General features: G+C 36.5%; 1 pseudogene; it reads right to left on the minus strand.

The window, feature by feature from the left end:
- Positions 1-9,463: 9,463 nt before the first annotated feature.
- LOC109439368 (importin subunit alpha-1 pseudogene) lies at positions 9,464-10,988 on the minus strand (annotated as a pseudogene).
- Between the last annotated feature and the right edge of the window lie 9,876 nt (positions 10,989-20,864).

Genomic DNA, 20,864 nt, shown 5'->3' on the forward strand with positions numbered 1-20,864 from the left:
GTGGTGTGGTTTGGGGCATTTTTCCTGGAAGCTTAGCCTTAAGTCTGTTTCTTCAGCCCTCCCAATGATACTATGAGCCACGTAATATCTGTTAATAAATGTCTTTATTGCTTTAAATACCCTGTTTCCCCACAAATAAGACCTAGCTGGACCATCAGCTCTAATGCGTCTTTTGGAGCAAAAATTAATATAAGACCCGGTATTATATTATATTATATTATATTATATTATATTATATTATATTAATTATATAATGTAAGACCCGATCTTATAGTAAAATAAGACTGGGTCTTATATTAATTTTTGCTCCAAAAGACACATTAGAGCTGATTGTCTGACTAGGTCTTATTTTTGGGGAAACATGATAGCTGGAGTAGGTTTTGTTTGCAATTAAAAACTCTAACTGATACACTCTTAGTTTATTATCATTATTATTATTGTTATTATTATTATTATTTACCAATTCCTCTCATGTATGCTGGCATGCCAGATTACTTACTCATGGCTCCATGCTTTCCTCCCATGCTTCTCTTTTCTTAACATATATTTCATTCTCCCCACTTTCTCAAGCTTAGTTAATTTCTATTACTCTTCAAAATCTGGCATTCGAACACTTTGAAAATATGTTCCAGGACCCACTCTCTCACCCACTTAATTTACTTCAGCATAGAGTTCATAGTCTGCTTTAGCATCCCAAAGTCAGTTATCCTCCAATGAAGTTTATATTCTGAGGCTGTCCTTCAAGACATATCCGAGGCGCGATTATTGCTAATTGAAAACTTCATTGTTTTACACAGAGTCTTTTTCTTTAATTACATTTGTGCTTCTATTACAAAACTAATACATAAGTATATCTTCACTGTAAAAATTCAAACACAAGAAAAGCAAAGAAATTATCTATTTATTAACAACTCCAAACCCCAGAGTAATAAAAGTATCTGTGTTAATCCTGCTCTGTCTCCAAGCATACAGTCAGCATTAAATAAGTAATTGTTGAGTGAAAAGGACGTTTTCCCTCTTCCCACCAAAGAAGAGGCAATATGACTTTGGTTAACAAAATAGAAGCTCTCTCTTAAGACTTTGGTCCTTAAGTGAGTGAAAGAAAGTATGCTCCATGGAACATCGGTTTTGTGGCTTGTCCTTGGGTCCAGTGTCCTTGGTTCCAGACAATTTTCCAAACCTGATCTTCCAACTAGCCACTGATTCTCTGAGTTCCTGGTGACCTTCCAAAAAATTCCCTTTTCTTTTTTTCCCCCCACTGCGCTGTACACCTGAAGCTGAAGCTGAATAACAATGAATGTCAACTATAATTTAATATATATATATATGGTCACAGGATGTGGACTACAGTGTGGGGAATAGAGTCACTGGAACTGTAACAGCTATATACGATGTCAGAGGGGTAGTAGATTGGGGGAGGGGGTTTCACTTTGTGAGGGGTGTAAATGTACATTGTTTTGTATACCTGAAACTACTTTTTAAAAATATTTTTTAATTCCCTTTTCTTAAGTTTATTACAGCCAGTTTATCTTCCTAGAAATCAATAACCTTGACTGACACACCTTTCTTGGATGACCATACCAGCCTTCCTTATTTTCGTCTCCCTAGAGCTTTATCCTCATGAAGACAACTGCCATATAATTACCATCGAGTGATATTCTGCCTTTTATTGGTCACTGCTGTTGCATGGAAAAAAATGTAGTTTTTTATAACTAGAAAAGATCTTAAATATCCTCTTGTTTGATCCTCTTATTTTAAAGAAAGGGAACTGAAACTGAGATAAATGTTGAATCCAGTGTCCAGGTCTCTAGAACCATGGTCTCTCAAATGCCAGTCTAGATCATTATGTCACTTGCCTCTCTATAGACTCCTTGATGTCCTAATTAAATAGCTCCAAAATGTCCTTAAGGTTTAAGAGTAAGACTTAGTTACTTACTTCTTGTTTTGTCTTAGAGGATATGAGAAGGCAACTTTTCCTCCAGATAATGCATTTTTTCTTTTAAATTTGTGATGCACTTTGTCCTTTTGAAAAGAAAAACATAATAAAGAAGGAAAAAAGAAACGAACAATTAGTCATATTCTCACCACTCAAAATTAATAACTGTTACCATTTTCTAGTATGTGTAGTCTTTTTTCTTTTTTCAATTTATAGAAAATTACATAGAAATTAAAATCTTGCTTAAGGACCAGCAACCATTTATATTGCACTCATTTACCTACTAAGGAGAAACTACTATCAGACGTTAGTATATATCTTTTTAGTCCATTTTGTATGCAACCATAGTCTATCTATAACTAATATATAATATTGTGCATTATTACATGAGTTTTTAAATTTACATAAATGACATGAAGCATATTGTTTCATATCTTCCTAACCTAACTCAGTATTACATACGAGGTCTGATATTTAAGTTTGTGAACTGACTACCATACGCTTATATTGGCAGCACTGTACAAAGAGCTCGGTAAGTTTTCATAACCTTGGTATATCAGTGCCTCACAGCTGTGCTCGTGTCGACTTGTGGCGGTGTCTTGCTGACTAGCGTTCATTATTGTTGTTGAGTGATTTTGTGTGTTATCGCAAAAATGTCTGAGTTTGAATTAGAGCAAGGAACAAACATTACATTTCTTGTTAAACTTGGCAAGAGTGGAAGTGAAATCAGGGACATGTTAGTCCAAGTTTATGAGGATGATGCCATGAAGAAATCAGCAATGTACAAATGGATTAAATGTTTTTCTGAGGGAAGAGAATGCATCACTGATGAAGAGAGGTAAGGGCAGCTAGTAACAAGCAGAACTGACAAAACATTGCAGAAATTCATCAAATTGTGTGTCAAAATCTTCGGCTGATTATGAGAAGCATAGCAGACCAAGTAAACATCGATAGAGAAACAGTTAGGAAAATCTTCTTGGCATGAGAAAGGTGTGGGCAAAAACCGTCCCGAAGGAGCTCACTGATGAACAAAAGCAAAGGAGAGTCGAAATTTGTCAAGACCTTTTGGAGAGGCATTCGATGTTTTGGGCCATGTTATCACTGGTGATGAAGCATGGCTGTACGAATATGACCCTATAACAAAGTGTCAAAGTACACAATAGAAGTCAACCAATTCTCCACGACCAAAAAAGTTCCATCAGTCCAAATCAAGAATCAAAACAGTCATCTATAAATCCCATTGTGATGATGTAATACAGAATTGTACACCTGAAATCTATGTAATTTTACTAACAATTGTCACCCCAATAAATTTCATTAAAAAAATTAAAAAATAAAGAATCAAAACAGTGTTGCTAACCTTTTTTGATATCAGAGGGATTATTCATTATGAATTTGTACCAACTGGACAAACAGATAACCAAGTTTACTATTTGGAAGTGCTGAAAAGGCTGTGTGAAAAAGTTAGACAAAAAAATGACCTGAACTTTTCGCCAACAATTCATGGCTCTTGCATCACAATAATGCACCAGCTCACAGGGCAATGTCTGTGAGGGATTTTGTAGCCAGTAAACAAATAACTGTATTGGAACAACACCCCCCCCCACACACACACACATACACACTCATCTGATCTGGCTTCCCAGTGACTTCTTTCTTTACACAATTTTAAAGGAAATATTGAAAGGAAGACATTTTGATGACATTCAGGACATCAATGGTAATACAATGACAGCTCTGATGGCCATTCCAGAAAAAGAGTTCCAAAATTGCTTTGAAGGGTGGACAAAGCACTGGCATTGGTGCATAGCTTCCCAAGGGGAGTACTTCGAAGGTGACCATAGTGATATTCAGCAATGAGGTATGTAGAACTTTTTCTAGGATGAGTTCATGAACTTAAGTGTCAGACCTCATATTTGAGATCTACTCATATTGACCTAGTCCATTCTTTTTAGTTGCTAAATTCTGTCTTACCCCAGTTTCTCTAGAAACCTTAGGCAAAGTTTTGCACTAAGGCTATTAAGAGGTGAAATCCCAAAGCATCAAAAGCAAGAAAAATAAATCAAAACAGGGAAGAAGAGAGGAGGAAATAATTTCCTTGCTGGACTTTTACACATTCTGTCTTTTATGGGTCTATATTTGTCCCTGAAGGTGTTAACCCCATGGCCCCCTATACAAATATATCCAAGTTTAGTCACCTGGACTCTCCAAGTCACTACTGGGGGAGCCAGATCTCACATCCCATTGCATTAAAATATGTGGGATATAAAACTGAAAGCAACAAATGAACAAGACATACAAACAAAACGTCATAGACACAGACAACAGTTTAGTGGATACCAGAGGGAAAGGGAGGAGGAAGAAAACGGTAAATGGGGTCAAAAACTCTGGGAAGGAATTCACAATGCAATATACAGATGATGTATTATAGAATTGTACACTTAAAACCTATGTCACTCCAATAAATTTAATAAAAATAATAATATAAAATTCATATGAATCTAAAAGTGGTGGCAGAATCCAGAGCACCCCTGGATGCAGTTGGATCAGGTCTGGATATTGAAGCTGCTGCAAGTCTTACCTCAGTAGGTGCAATGGAGTTCATGCCATTTTTCAGCCAAGTTCTCCATTGAGGAAATGGTTGAATGCCACTGGTAGGCAAAAGGTAGGCAAAGGCCTAGTGCATCTGATGAAATGCATAATTTGGGCCCCATACATATTCCATCATATGACTAAATCATACTTTATTTATACATCCTTTCATAAATAGACATTTAGGCTGTTTCCAGTTTAGCACTATGGTAGAAAGTAGTGAAGACTCAACATCCCATGTAACTGTCTTCTTATAAGCATGTGCAGGATTACTCTTGAATCAACAAAGTTAAATTTTAGAGTCACAGAACAGTAATTTAAAATTTTATCAAGTATTATCAAATAGGTTTCTAAAATGGCAATATCAATTTACACTACCACCAAAACAGTACAAGAATAACATTTTTCCTAGATGTTTAGCAATGCTTGATATTAGAAAGTGTTTTTTTCCCATTTATTTTTGTTATTTTTGTTTTGTTTTGCTTTGCTCAATCTGTGGGAGAAAAACGATCTCTCACACAATAATTCTACTCATGAGTATATATTCAAAGAATTGAAAATTTATGTCCATACAAATATTTGGGCATAAATTTCATAGCAGCACTATTCATTATAGCAAAAAACAAAGAAAAAGAAAAAAAGAAAAACAAGAAAATAACCTGCACATCATAAAATGGCGGTGTGAGGTGAGCCTCTTGAAATCTCCCCTGGAATTTACAATAAATTGAACAGCTGTAATTCCACAAAGGATGCCCTGTGTATCAGGAAGGCAAGACTAAGGGACAAACAATTGAAATCATCTAAAGGTGGGCAAATTGGGCACGTGAGGGAGGAGGGAAGCGGGAAGTGTGGAGATGCGGGTTGTGGGGGCACATGACACAATGCAGACCGGAGCTCTGAGCTCCCTGCATTCCAGAGTTACCCCAGTCATGGGAGAGGGAAGAATTCAGACTGACAGCACACCCCTTATGGCCCACAGTCCCACCAGAGAGATTAGTATATAACACGGCTAAACCCAACACTCATGGTAGAGAACTTGGAGCAAAGACTGTGGGAAGAAGGGTGAAAACAGCGATTTAAACCCTCACTGCTAAGGAGAAGATAGAAGGCATAGCCACAGAGCCTGGCCACATCCTCCCCACCCTCCCAGAGCGTGCACCACCCCCACCAGCTCAATGCTAGAACCAAAAAATAGCAGTGTCAGATCAAACAAACAGAATATGTGTAATTCTGAGAACTATGGTCCAGAGCCACAGACTCACAGCCCAACTAGTTCTAGCGCAGGGGAGGGAGACCTGAGTGCAAGACTGGCTATGCTGGTGGTCGCCGCCATTGCTCAGAGCCACCAGTCACAACCCACTCTGCCCCTGCCCCCACCTATCTGGGTGGATACCTGCAGGGGTAAACAGAGCTACTGAAACACACAGGCCCTGAATCTGGTGCAGGAAGAGTTTCAGAACTTAAGAAGCTCTCCACATCCCCCAACTGAGGCACTGCCCTGAAATCCAGGGAACCTGTTCACAGAGGAGAAGCCTACCTTCCAGGGAACTCCGCCATTGTGTGAGAAGCCAGGACAGTGCAGAGAAAATATAATACTACAGTGTGAGAGAGAATAAGAGGCTGCAGTAAAAGAGAAAACAAAGCTTTCTACCAACAACTACTGGAAAGCAAAAGAAAGACCTCTTCCTACAATCCTGTTCCAGAACCCACTCCTGTAGATGTGTAGGAAGAAAAATAATAATTCATTAATTTCCATGAATAATCAAAGTAACAATGCAGCTCAGAAAGAAAATAAAAATTCTCCAGAAAATGAACTTAAAGATGTGGAAATATGTGACTTAAATTACAGAGAATTCAAGATTGCAGTTCTGAAAAAACTCAACAACATGGAAGAATACACAGACAGGCAGGTTAATGAACTCAGAAATACAACCAAAGAACAAAAATGAACATTTTACCAAGGGTATTGAAATTTTTTAAAAAACCCAAATACAATTTCTGAAGATTAAGAACTCAATAAAAGAAATGAAGATTAAAATGGCCACCTTAGGTAATAGAACTGACCAGATGGAGGAAAGAATCAGTGACATTGAAGACAGAAACCAGGAAATAAAACAGATCAAAGAAGAGAGAGACTTGAGATTTAAAAGAAATGAAGGAACTCTACAGAACTTTATGAATCCATCAGAAAGAGCAATATAAGAATAATGGGCATAACAGAAGGAGAAGAAAGGGGGAAGGGAGTATATTCAAACAAATAGTCAACAACAACTTCTCAAACTTGTAGAAAGCACTGGATCCTACAATCCAAGAAGCAAATAAAACACCAAATTACCTCAATCCCAACAGGACTTCTCCAAGGCACATAGTATTGAAGCTGTCAAAAATTAACGAAAAAGAAAGTATCCTCAAGGCAGCCAGGGAAAAGAAGATGGTAACCTACAAAGGAAAGCCCATTAGTTTATCATCAGATTTTTCAGCAGAAACTCTACAATCCAGGAGGGAGAGGATGCAAATATTCAAACTACTGAAAGAGAGAAATTATGAACCAAGAATAGTATATCTAGCAAAGACATCCTTTACATATGAAGGAAGAATAAAACTTTTCCAGACACACAAAAGCTGAGGGAATTATCTAATGCATGACCTGCACTACAAGAAATGCTGAAGGAGACTATTCAACCTTAAACAAAAAAGCAAAAGAAAACAAAAGCATGATTAGTATTACGAACAGACAGATAGAAGCAGAAAATGGCAACCCCTACACCAAATAAGACACTATACACTTAAACATAACATACAGAGTAAAGAAGAAAAAAAAAAAAACACTTAAAAAAAAGAAGAGGAAAAAGACAACTTGCTACTGCAGTACAGATATCAACTGATGGCATAAATAAGGATATTTTGTGACAACAAAATCATAAAAGGGGAGAGAGTAAAGGTCTGAAGCAGCACAAAGGAATGGAGAAAGTAACCATACTGAAGATAATAGAATATTCTCAATATGAAATTTTCTTTTACAAAAACTTAATGGTGACCACTCAAAAAAAAATCCACTACTCAAATATGTAACATAAAAAAGAAGAAACAGAGGGGAAATAAATCATAGAATACCAACACACTGAAATAATAAACAGTGAGAAAAAGGCAAAGAAACAAACGATACACCATCCAACCAGAAAACCGGAGATAGAATGATAGGAAATCCTCATATATCAATAATCACCCTAAATGTAAATCAACTGAACTCACCAATAAAAAGGCACAGAGTGGCAGATTGGCTCAACACACGGAACCCAACCATATGCTGCCTCCAACAGACACATCTCAGCTACAAGAACAAATATAGACTTAAAGTGAAAGGGTGGAAATTGACACTGCAAGCAAATGGTATTCAGAGAAAAGCAGGTGTAGTAATACCGACATCAGACGAAACAGACTTCAGAGTGGAAAAGGTAAAAAGAGACAAAGGTGGACATTTCATAATGATAAAGGGGACTATATCACAAGAAGACATAACAGTCATCAATATTCATGCCTCCAATAAGGGAGCTCCGAAATATACAAAGCAACTACTAACAGAACTAAAGGGAGAAATTGCACAAAACACAATTATAGTAGGGGACCTAACTACATCATTGACAGCTATGGATAGATCATCCAAACAGAAAATAAATAAAGAAATTGCAGCCCTAAACGACACATTAGATGAAATGGACATAATTGACATTTATAGAGCACTTGATTCTAGAACATCAGACTATACATTTTTTTATAGTGTACATGGAACATTCTCAAGGATAGAGCATATATTGGGACATAAAACTAACCTCAGCAAATTTAAGAAGATTGAAATCATACTAAGCATGTTCTCTGAACACAAGGCTTTGAAATGGGATATCAATTGCAAAAAGAAAGCAGGAAAAACCACAAATATGTGGAGATTAAACGACATACTTTTAAAGAAAAATTGGGTCAAAGAAGAAATAAGAGGAGAGATCGAAAGATACATAGAAGCAAATGACAATGAAAATACATCCTACCAAAATTTTTGGGATGCAGTGAAAGCAGTTTTAAGAGGGAAATTTATATAATTACAAGCCTATTTCAAGAAAGAAGAAAAATTCCAAATAAATAACCTCACGTTATCCTTAAAGGACTGTTAAAAGAAGAACAAATGAAACCCAAAGTCAGCAGAAGGAAGGGAATAATAAAAATCAGAGCAAAATTCAATGAAATAGACAACAAAAAGACAATACAAAAAATTAATGCAACAAAGAGATGGTTCTTTGAGAAGATTAATAAAATAGACAAAACCTTGGCTAGACTCACTAAGATAAAAAGAGAAAAGACACAAATAAGCAAAATCAGAAATGAAAGATAGGAAGTTACCAGGGATGCCACAGAAATACAAAGGATCATCTAAGAATACTATAAAGGGTTATGTGCCACCAAATTCAATAACCTAGAACAGATACACATGTTCTTAGATACATATAGCCTTTCTAGGTAGAATCACGAAGAATTGGAAAATCTAAATAGACTGATCACCAGTTTGTTGTGCAGGGCAGCCTGCAGGGTCCCTGCTCGTGCTCCCCACATAAGAACTCAGAACATAGTGAGGCCAAAAAGGAACACCATCAGAGCCATAGATAGGGGAGTCATACCACTATATTCTCGCTGGCGGCTGGGTTGGAGACAAAGGAAGCAGGAGCCACACGATCCACAACCTGCCGTCCACTTCTCTCTGCCAACCAACCCCATTTGCTAGCTGCAATCCACACTTGCTACCTCAGCCGCCATCTTCTTGCTAGCCCCCATTTTTCTGCTAGCGTAGCCACAGCAGTTATATTAGTGACCAATGGCTCACTGGTTACAGCTGACGGCCAACTAGCCACAGCTGATGGCCATCCAATCACAGTTGATGGTCATTTACTACCTGAGCCAGCACCTTTGCACGTGAGGCCGATAGCCTGGAAACTGCACTCCTGGCTCTGTCCCCACAGAAGCTTTGTATACAGACTCATTTTCATGGTTTTGCAGAGCTTCAATTTTGTCCATACCTCCACATTCTTCCATCATTATACTAAGTTTCTCAGTTTTGCCTAGTTTCTCTGCAGCCTGAAAGATATTTGAAATGGTATCCAGAATAACCAGAATCATTTTGGTATCTTTTGCAGTTAAGAGGTTCATCAATGGTTCTATTATGCCACAATTAACAAGGTACACAATCTATTCAACTGTTCCACCACTTGTATAGTTGGTCACAGCCCACACAGCTTCCTTTTGTGTCTTAAAGCCTACCTTAGAGAGAACACCAATGAGGAATGGAACTAATCCATGGTTCACCACTTGCTGTATGTGGTCCTGGTGGCCAGCTCTGATGTTTGACATTGTCCACATGTCTTCCTTCTGGATATTAGTTTTGGAGTTTGTTGGCAGGCTGGGAAAGACAGTAAGCGCTCCCGCATCTATGACAACCTGAGTCTGTTCATCACTCCCAGTGGCAATATTTCCAATGGCTCTTAGCGCAGGAGTCACAATTGGCAATTCAGTAGCTTCTAGGATCTTCACAAGTTGGGGCACGACTCCTGTTTTCACTACCATTCCAATCGTTTGGACCATAAGTAAGGTAGGAAATGGCCCAGAAGCTATCTGCTAACACTTCTGGATCATTGTGATGCAGGAGATACCTAAAGAAGGAAGAATTTTCTTAACAGCATCTCACGGGGGTGCAGGGTTCTTGTTGCAACACAGGTGTGAAAGTGTCCAGGTAAGATGACGTCAGTAAGCACATGCTAAAGATCACATAGCAGGAACCGCAGAAAGAGCCAACAGTTGGTCAACTGCACCATACTTGATAACCAAGTCTCGGAGAACCAAACCATCACCTGCAATGTTTCCTAGAGCCCATATTGCTTGTTCACTGATGTGAGCATGGGGTGATGCCAATAGGGAAATGACTGCTAGGATTGCACCTCCATCTACTACAGCCTTGGTCTGTTCTGATGTTCCAGAAGCAATGTTAGTGAGGGCCCAAGCAGATTCAAACCGAATGGGACTACAATAAATTCTACCCAAGAAGGACAGAAATTTGGAATTAAACCAGCCAGGATGATGTTGTCTACGGGTGGCTGTTTTTCCCTAGAAAGCAGTTTCCTAGCAGCTTGAGTAGCTTGGAGCTGGCTTTCCAAATTCTTGCTATTTATGCCTTTGACAATATCCTCAACAGACCAATTTACAGTGCCCTGGTTGTTGCGGTTTTCCTGCAGTGGAGAAGTAGCATCATCAGGAAACGAGCTTACATTTCTCCTTTTCAGCATCAGGTCATTCTTCTTAGCTTTCCTGAGCTCCACATGAACTTCTATTTGGCACTACCTCATTTCTGTACTGTCTTTCCCCTTTTTTTGAATCTGTTAAGGTGGGCAGCTGGTTAATTAGCATTCTCTTTGGTGGACATGGTTATGAGACAAAGGGAGAAATCTACACAGCCACCTCAGACTTTCACAGGAAACGGTGCAGAAGCGCACAGGCCGCGGGTCCGCTACTCGGCAAACAAACACCACGGATCAGCCAGACAACCGTGTCTACTCAGATACAACATTGCTGGTAGAAATTATGTTCCTGTGTTTCACATGCAAAAGTATGTATAGACAAGTTAAATATATTGAATAAACTATTTTATATAGTCATATATTTAAAATTTTCAGGAGATTATCCACTGAGACTAATTTTACAAAGAAAAGCATATATATATATATATATATATATATATATATATATGTGTGTGTGTGTGTGTGTAGATATGTCTATCTATATAAAATATAGCCCATATATATATGCATATATAGTTTATATGTATATATATATACATATAAACTATATATGCGTGTATGTATATCACATATCTATACAGTTTTTCTTTTTAGTTCTGAATTAGAAGCGGCATATATGAATATTTTAATTCTCACAATATAGTGTGGCTGTTTCACACTGCATGTATACTGTTTTCTGTCGGAATGGGATAGGTAGTTATATATATAGGATCATGATATTCTTTTTATCCATGTGCGAAATGGGAATAATTATTACTTGATAATCATTATTTTGAAGACTTATGTTACCAAAACATTTAGCTAAAAAGTCGAAATTATGGATTACTTATTGAACAAAAGTTTATTCTGTGTTTACAAAAGGAATGTGTGGGGACAGAGCCAGGAGTGCAGTTTCCAGGCTCTCGGCCTCACATAGAAAGGTGCTGGCTCAGGTAGTAGATAGTCATCAGCTGTGACTAGTTGGCCATCAGCTGTTACCGGTTAATCATTGGTCACTGATATAACTGCTGTGGCTACGCTAACAAAAAGTGGGGGCTAGCAAGAAGATGGTGGCTGAGCTAGCAAGCGTGGAGTGTGGCGGAGTGTGGCGGAGTGTGGATTGTGGAGTCTGTGGCTCCAGCTTCCTGTGTCTCCAGCCCAGCCGCCAGCGAGAATACAGTGGTATGACTCCCCTATCTATGGCTCTGTGGGTGTTCCTTTTTGGCCTAGCCATGTCCTGCATTCTTATGTGGGGAGTCGGACCAGAGACCCTGCATGACACCCTGCATAACAGAATGCTTTCACAATAATTTATGCATCATTCCTTTTGTAGAAGTTGAAATTTCTTCTGTGGTCAGCACTTGATTAGTCATGGCAAATTATGCTTTTGAGACCATTTTAAGAATTAGTAAGCTTTCTGCTTAATTAAGTCTTTTGTTTATATTATTAAGTTGTCACCTCACTTAGCTCAGATGAAACTTGTCACCCTACAAGGGAGGTGGTCAGCATGAGGAAGCAGTTTTATTTGGATGGTGCTTTACATAGTAGTGAAGGGCTACCCTTTGTTAGCACTCTGGGTCAAAGTGTAAGCTAGAGTTAAGGTTACTGGCAGACTTAGGGATGCTGGACAGACTTATAGTTCCTTTTAAGTCACGTTTTGATAGGAATTTCTGCAGTAACACATTCATATCTATAGGTCAGACCAAAGCACATTCCAACGCCAAATGGAAGTCGTGTTGGGTTCAATAATTTTAGGTAATTCACCTTCTGTTTCATTACTATAGTACTATATGAACTATTTCATTACTGCAGATATTTAAGCATTAACTTTAATCAACTCTCCTTTGGGTTTAAAGAACATGGCTTTCTGCATGTTAAAGCTGATCTTTGTCTGTTATTCTTTGAATTCCCTTGTAGCTCTGGGATGCTTTGGTGTTAATTGAATTAGATTTTGGGATCTCTTTCTCAGATTCAAGCTTACGCTCACTGGTTTTTAGAAATTAATAAAACTGATTATTTAAAGGGGAAGAACTTGAATCTACCTAATTCTGCTATGTACTCTGCTATCTATATGGAAGTACTTTCGTAACTTTGGTAATGAAGTCAATAGATAGGAAACAAATTATTCCTTCTCCCTTTTAAAGTTTTGAAAACTTGCTAATAAGGGACTGAAATTGTTACCTTGAAAAGAATTCCAAAAGCCCATCAGTTTTTGCCCTGTCTACAATGATTACTTTGTGTTTAATTTCAAAAGAATTCTCAAGCTCTACAATCTGTGGGGTGATATATTTATTTTATCTTTATGCTTGGGAAAAAGGATAGTAAGTGTGCATAACATTCCATGTAACATATAAGCTTGTGTGGTAAAGGCATCGGAGTTAATTTTGACATGTATAGGAACTCAAAATATTTAAGAATTAAATCTTATCATAAATGCTGACAGAACCTATAAGTCCATGTATTATAAAACCTCCTGCCACCAGAATTAATAAAATGAAAATATTAACATTGGTTTTGATAACAGCCTCCTAGGATTCAAACTGTACTTTAAATATTCCAACACTGACTGTAGCAAGCAAGACTTGCATTTTAACTTTTGCAAGTTTGGCTTACTCTTCTTTCATGAGATTTTGTTCTTGTACATTAAAAAATAATACATAAATATTTGAAACTGGAGCTATATTATACTTTTTAACCAATCACTTTCAGCTGTACTCATATGTAATTTATTTCAGTTAATATGAGAATTGGGGATCAAGTTATAACTAATGTGCAAAACTGCTTTGTATATTTGGTGATTTTGTAACATAAGTAATTGGTTAATTCTTATTAACTGATACTATTACTAATGCAGTATACAATTAAAACTCATGCTACATTTGCCCTTAGAATTAGATTTGAAGAGCTCAACTTTAAGTATACATGTGGTATACATGTGGGGTGGAGAAATTATTTTTTTCATTTTGTCAAAATAGATATTTCTTGACAAGGTTTCAGGAAATATGCTGTTAGGAGATTTTTAATGTATAATAAACTCCATAAATTTTGTATAATAAAAAAGTAAAACTATGTTATAGTATTTTTTCTTCTTAATTGATGCATTCTTTATGTAGTAGATATACTATATACCTGCTGAAATTATTTTCTCCCAGTTTGTAATTTGTCTTTTGATTTTTCTTATGTTGTTAATGTTGCACATTTAAAAAAAAAAAAAAAATATATATATATATATATATATATATATATATATATATATATATATATATACTTGAATTCATGGACTTTTTCCCCTTTATTGCATCTGTATCTTGAATCATAGGTAGAAAGCCTTTTCCCACACTCAGCTTGTATAATTTTGTTTTTTTACATTGAATCTCTCTCACCCTCTGGAATTTCTTCTTCTCTATGGTGTGAGGTATGGATCCAATGTTTTCTTTTCCAAATTGTTATCCATTTGTCCAAACACTATTTAATAAAAAGCTCATCTTTGTCCCTGAGATTTGAAATGACACCTTTATCATGCACAAAATTTCCATATGACTTTGTCTGTTTCTGACGTTTTATTCTATTCCATTGGTGTGTCTCTCTGTTGCTTTTAAATAGGTTATTGCTAGCATATATGAAAGATTAATTTCTATATGCCAATATTATACCTACCTTCTTTCTGCACTCTATATTTAGCTATATTAGTTTTTTTAACTTTCATCTCTTTAGATTTTTATGTAGATAATATTTCTGCCAATAATGGCATTTCCCCTCTTTCTAAAAGTGTTTTACAATCATTTTCCAATTGCTTGCCAAATTGTTTACCTTTCATTTCTTTACGCTCTCATTCATTAGTAAAGACTCTAGTAATATATTGAATAATGGTACTAATGGCCAGCACCGTTGTTTTTTTAAAATTTTTAAAAATTTTAATGGGGAGAGTTTTAATGACTCACAGTTAAGTTTGACGTAAGTTTCTGGTAGATACCCTTTGTGAAGTTAAGGAAGGTCTAATTGATTTTCTATGATTTTAAAAAATCATTCATGTGTTTTGAATTTCATTAAGTGCTTTTTTGCCCTCAAAATTATTGATGATTTTATGGTATTTTTTCCTTTGCAATCTATTAATGTGTAAATGTAATTTTTAGATATTCTAGAACTTATTTATGCTTTATCATGATAGATAGTTCTTTCCCCCCAATTTTATTGAGCTATATTTGACATATAACATTATTATTAGTTGAAGGTATACAATATAATGATTTGATATATGTGTATATTGTGAAATGATTACCACCATAAGGTTAGGTAACACATTCATCACCTCATATAGTTACAATTTTTTGGAGATAGTATTCTTTTTAATATTGGGTTCTATTTGTCAATATTTTTGAGTTTTCCCATCTAAATTCATAAGTGATATTAGCTTATAGCTCTGTTCTCTTGTGCTATCGTTTTTTTCCAGGTACATAAAATGAGAAAATTTAAGTTGGATAATGTTCATCTTTTTTAATGCTCTGGAATAGTTTGTATTAGAAATTGTATGTAATTTTACTAACAATTGTCACCCCAATAAATTTAATTAAAAAAAAAAAAAAAGAAATTGTATCTGACTATTTACCAATTATACCACCTGGGTCTCCTGAGCCTCATGTTTTGTTTGTTTTGTTTTGTTCTGTTTGTTTGTTTGTTTTGTTTTGGGGTGATATGTTTGAATACTGTTTAAATTTCTTCTGTTAAGTATTGGTCTATCCACATTTTCTATTTCTTCTGGGCTGATTTGGGTCATCCTATTTATATTATGTTTTTATTTCATTTAGGCTTTCAAATTAACTTATCTAAAGTAATATATATTAGGTTGATGCAAAAGTAATTGCAGTTTAAAAGGTTAAAAATAATTGCAAAAACTACAATTATTTTTGCACCAATTTTAAAATTTCATCTGTATTTGTAATTTTTCTCTTTTGGTTTGTGGTTTATATTATTTATGTTTTCTCTTTTATTTGTCTTGATCATACTTTTTAAAGGTTAATTCATTTCATTTACAATTTCTGTATTTATGCTCTCAAGTGTATAGAAGACTTGCTAACAGCATATGAAGATTCTGAAAGAAGTAACTCACGGGCCTCACAGAGAATCACAATAGAATGGATAAGCAAAAACAATTAGGAATATCCCACATATATATAGACAGGATCATTTGTTATGAGTGGGTTTCCAAAATAAAAATAAAGAGTGAGTCAAGAGTTTGAGAAAAAGGTAAATTCTCAAGAGCTGTGGAAGATCACTGAATCATATAATTTAGTGGCACAGAAGACAGAGCCACACGTAGGACAGGTTCTGTTTCTCAGGGAGCAGAGGGGACAATGAAGAACATGAGCTACATAGAAGGCATTGCCAGGAGAAGCAGGAATTGGATCATGGGAAGGTAGAAAGTATGGAGATTTGTAAGTTAATGGATAAATTTAGGTGTGGGGAGAGGAGAACTTAGAAAGTGCATACAGAAGCAGGTAGGCAATGAAGATTTTGCCCGTGCTCTCCACAACATGAAAAGTGGAAGTTAGTGCTACCATAAGCTTGTATTTTTTTCTTTTTCTTTTTCTTTTTTTTTGGCCATAGCCAAAGTGAAAGCAAGGATTTGGAGATGTGGGAGAATAATAATAAAAGTTACCATTTAGTGAAGAATTAACACTATTCTAAGTGTTTTACGTATATGTTTCATTTTGCCCTCATAGCAACTCTATAGTGTAGGTACTATTATTGTCCCTCCGTATGTTATAATTAGAAAGGTGAGTCTTAATGAAAGTAATTTACCCAAGGTCATCCAGCTAGTAAAGTGACAGAGGTGGAGAATGCTACTCAACTATAAAAAAAGAAAAAAAAAGAAAAGAAAAAAGAAATATTGCCATTTGCAACAACATGAATGGATCTTGAGGGTATTACGCTAAGTGAAATAAGTCAGATGGAAAAGGACAAAAGCCATATTATTTTACTCATATGTGGAATATAAAACAAAAAAGCAACAAATGAACAAACAGAACTAACAGAAACAAATCAGTAGACACAGGCAACAGAACTGTGGTTACCAAAGGAGAAAGAGAGTGGGAGGAGGGTGAAATGGATAAAGAGGGTCAATTTATGGTGACGTATGGAAACTAGACTTTGGTGGTGAGCCTGTTATAATGCATACAGATATCGGATTATAATGTCATATACCTGAAACCTGATGCTATTAACCAATGTTACCTCAATTAAAAGAAAACACACACAAAGCTGGGATTTGAGCCTCTTAGACTCTAATTGTGGGTCTGATTTATCCGGTAGTCCATCTGCTATACACAGGGCTGCTTCTGCTCCTTCTTTGTTGTTTTCTATGAACCCCCTTATGTGCTCAATTTTTCTTCTATAATTTGACAGAAATGTCTTAGTCATTTTGTTAAATCCAAAGAATATGAAGGGAGCAGTGAACTCTTGACACAATAACTTATTTTGGTGTATGTTTATAGTATAGTGTCTCTGTGATCTATGGAGGGAGTCCCAATTTGCCATATTATTTGTTTTGTCCAGACCCCATAAAGCTCCAATAAATGTAAGAATGTGTGCCATTGGGTGGCAAATGTCAGTGAGGAAAAAGGCCCATGTAGGTCTATTGTGGTTATGACCAATTCCTAATTTCTGATTCTTTATATAGATTTATAACAGTTGTTGTGCAGTGAGTTTGATTTAGAAGCCTTGGATAATATAGAAATGGGATAAAAGTCCTTTTGGAATTAATCTCACTTGAATATCTTTTCAGCAAGTTAGGATTCTTGCACAGGAAATTTCTCATTGCATTATCATTCATCAAAATAGAGAATTTCCATTACAAGTAGTTGCTAGTGCATGCGCAGAAACGAGGTGTGCAGCTGGAAAATCAGGCCTTTTGTGTTTAACTGTGAGGAAATGCCCAGTATTATACGCAGGACATGGTATGCATGGCAACTTGCCCAGCACCTTTTTAACTTTTCAACTTATCAAAAAATGATTTCTTTAGTTTTCCTTCAATTTTCTTCCTCTGCTTTTTTGGTCCAAAGTCATAATCATTCCTGGTTCACATGGGGTTATTTCTCATTATCCAACCAAAATATCGAATGATGGTATTAGATTGTCACTTGTATTTTTATCAGAAGTAAATACATAAATCTTCATAATCTTGATTCCACTAATTAATGATCCTTGAGCATTGTGATGAGGCAAGGCTGGGCTAAAACTCACCTATGTACTAGCTAAAGAATAAAAAAAAGCTTGTTAAGCAGATAGAATTGGAGGTGCAATTTTAAGATTGTATTCATAGACATGTAAACAATCATTAGGCTCGTGGCAGTAAAGTCTTGAATACTTGCACTGCTCAGGGATGGGAGGTTGTAATTGATTTACTTTCCTGGTTAACTGAAAGTTAAGCAGAAAGCCTTTATATGTCAACCCTTGTTACAGTGTCCTTTGAAAGGTACTAGTTTACTTTTCTGCTTTAGCAATACAGTCTACAGAAGACAACTGGCTCTTTCTTCGATGCCAGAGGATCCAGCAGTCCCTGAGGCTCATGACTCTGGAAGTCAGTGATGTTCGTTTGGGATCATATAGGTAGCTGCAGAGACCTGAGGATGTAGAAGAGAGAATTCAATGTGTGCGGATGCCAAAACATACCCTAAAAGTTTCTTTCATTTTGAAAATAAATCCCTGATATCAGGTTTTCTTTTTCACCTGAGGCAAAAGGTTGTTTACTTGAGGCAGCACAGTAGTCTAGTTAATAGCACAGGCTCTGGAGTCAGCTTATTTGGGTTCAAATCTGAGCTCTAACTCTGAAATAACTGTATGATTTTGAGTGAGGTATTTAATCTCCCTAAATCTCAGTTTCCTCATCAGTAAAATAGGGATAATCATCGAACGTACTTTAAAAGCAATTGTGAAGAATGAATGTGACAATCCATGTAAACTGCTTAGAACAGTGCTTGCCTGGTACATAGGAAATACTCAATAAACATTAGCTATTGTTATTTCTCTGAAAGATGGAGTGCCAAGGTAGAATCTGCTTCATTGAGAAAGTCTCATGTCTCTGTTCAAGGTAATTGCAATTGTACTAAATAATCCATTCTTAACTCTGGAAAGTGGGTCCTTTACCAGGCAAAAAATGTTTTAACATAGATTGAGTAACTTTTTGCACTTGAAAGTAATAAAAATGCATGTCTTTAGAAATATCGTGTATTTCAGATTTTCCACTACTTCAGCCTAGCCCTGGCTGCGGTGACTCACAATAGTGAGATTATGTTGGGCATTGATTTAGCAGTCTGTATATGTGCCTTTTTTGTGTGCCAAAACTGAAAACAATTCAGAAAGAAAAAAAAGTAGTTTTTTTAAAATTCCCTTTGTCTGTCTAATTTCCGATTTTCAACGGTTAGAAGATGCTCTCGGTTTCATAGGGAATTTTTTTTCTTTTCTTCTTAGCTGTAGTTGTTTTTGCATTTGCCTTTTTTTGCCATTCTATCACCTGAGGCACATGCTCACTTCCTCAGAAATACATTTCCTAAAGGTTTGAACTATTTAAATAAATTTAATCAACATGTATATACTAATATGATTGTTTTGCACTTGCACAATTGTTCTGGGAAGTTAATCTACTAGAGAATGTGGGAAAAGTAATTAGAATTATTTTTAACATGGGGAATGCAAAGGCTTAACAGAAAATTCTAGCTTTGAAACACTAGTATTTGAGAAGATTTGTGTCTCATTCTGTTCTAATCCACCCTTAGGTGGAGTTTCTGTGTAATCAGACTAACTGATTTACCCTCTCTCTTTCACATTTAACTGCTAATCCAGTCTCTCACCTCCACCCCGCCTCTCCCACCACCTATGGCTTCCTCTACTCTTAATCTCATAACTCTCCTCTGTGCCTAATTTTTTGAGCACTTGAAAAATGTGTTTTTCTGGATGAGTCCTTTTGTCTTTTTGTTTCTGCCTGAGAGCATGCATGTGCCTTTGTAGCTGCTGAGGTCTCTGTTTACCATTGTGTATGCATGGGTGAGTGACTGTGTGTGTCTCCCATTGAAGAAGAGGAGTTTGGGTATAATAGACTGCCTATACTCTGTAAATGGTCCTTAAAAACAAGTGTATGAACATCCTCAATCCCTGCTGCCTTCCTTCTCAGTGGTACCTTAAATTTTCTGGCAGGATTCCCATATAAGGAGGCCCTGACTCTGAGAAAAGGGTGCAGAGGCTTGGGTTTTCCCACTCTTGTGTTTCTTACTTTTTGTCTGTTTTGAGAGCAGTGATCCCTGGTAACTCCCCCTTTAACTCCCCCTTTTCCTACCCATTTCCCTCCTCCCTTTTCTAAGCTGTGCCAAAATCTCCCCAGCAACATCTAAAGGGAAAGGGAGTAGAGTGGGGAAGTGGGGGGCACAACCAATCATTGGTTTGGGAAAAATATGCAAGTTAATGAAATGTTGGCTCAGATATTGTTCCTGGATTTGTGGATGATTGTGAGTCTTCTGTGTACTAAATGGACAGATTAGCAGTATCAAGCGATAGCATATTGATAAGAGACCTTTTGATTAAGAGGCAAAAATGCTATCCAGCTTGAAAAAATGCTTTAAACATTTCAGAGCACCAAGTTTGTTTGATTATATTGAAATCTCTACCAAGGTTGTGTTAAAATTGAACAGAACATGGATTCCTCCAACAGGCAGGCTTACCTTTCAGTAACCTGCCGTGAATTCTGATTACCCTGTGGAACCACACAGAACACTCTTCCAACAGAGATCTTTCCATTAATCATTTGACTGAGAAGATGGAGATCTGGATTCCAGTCCCATTTCTGCCTCTGCCTCAGTGACCTGAGACATTTTGCTTAGTATCTGTGTCTCAGCTTCTTTACATATAAAGGAAAAGCCCCTGCTTGCTCCTTCCACGTATTATATTCACATAATAAATGAAGAATGTGGGAAAGTATATGATTTAATGTGGAGGAAATATTTTAGGCTTTTATGAGGATACCACTTAGGAAA

Source organism: Rhinolophus sinicus, chromosome 18 (assembly GCF_057876585.1).
Source record: "Rhinolophus sinicus isolate RSI-liver-muscle chromosome 18, RSI-T2T, whole genome shotgun sequence".
Taxonomy (NCBI): domain Eukaryota; kingdom Metazoa; phylum Chordata; class Mammalia; order Chiroptera; family Rhinolophidae; genus Rhinolophus; species Rhinolophus sinicus.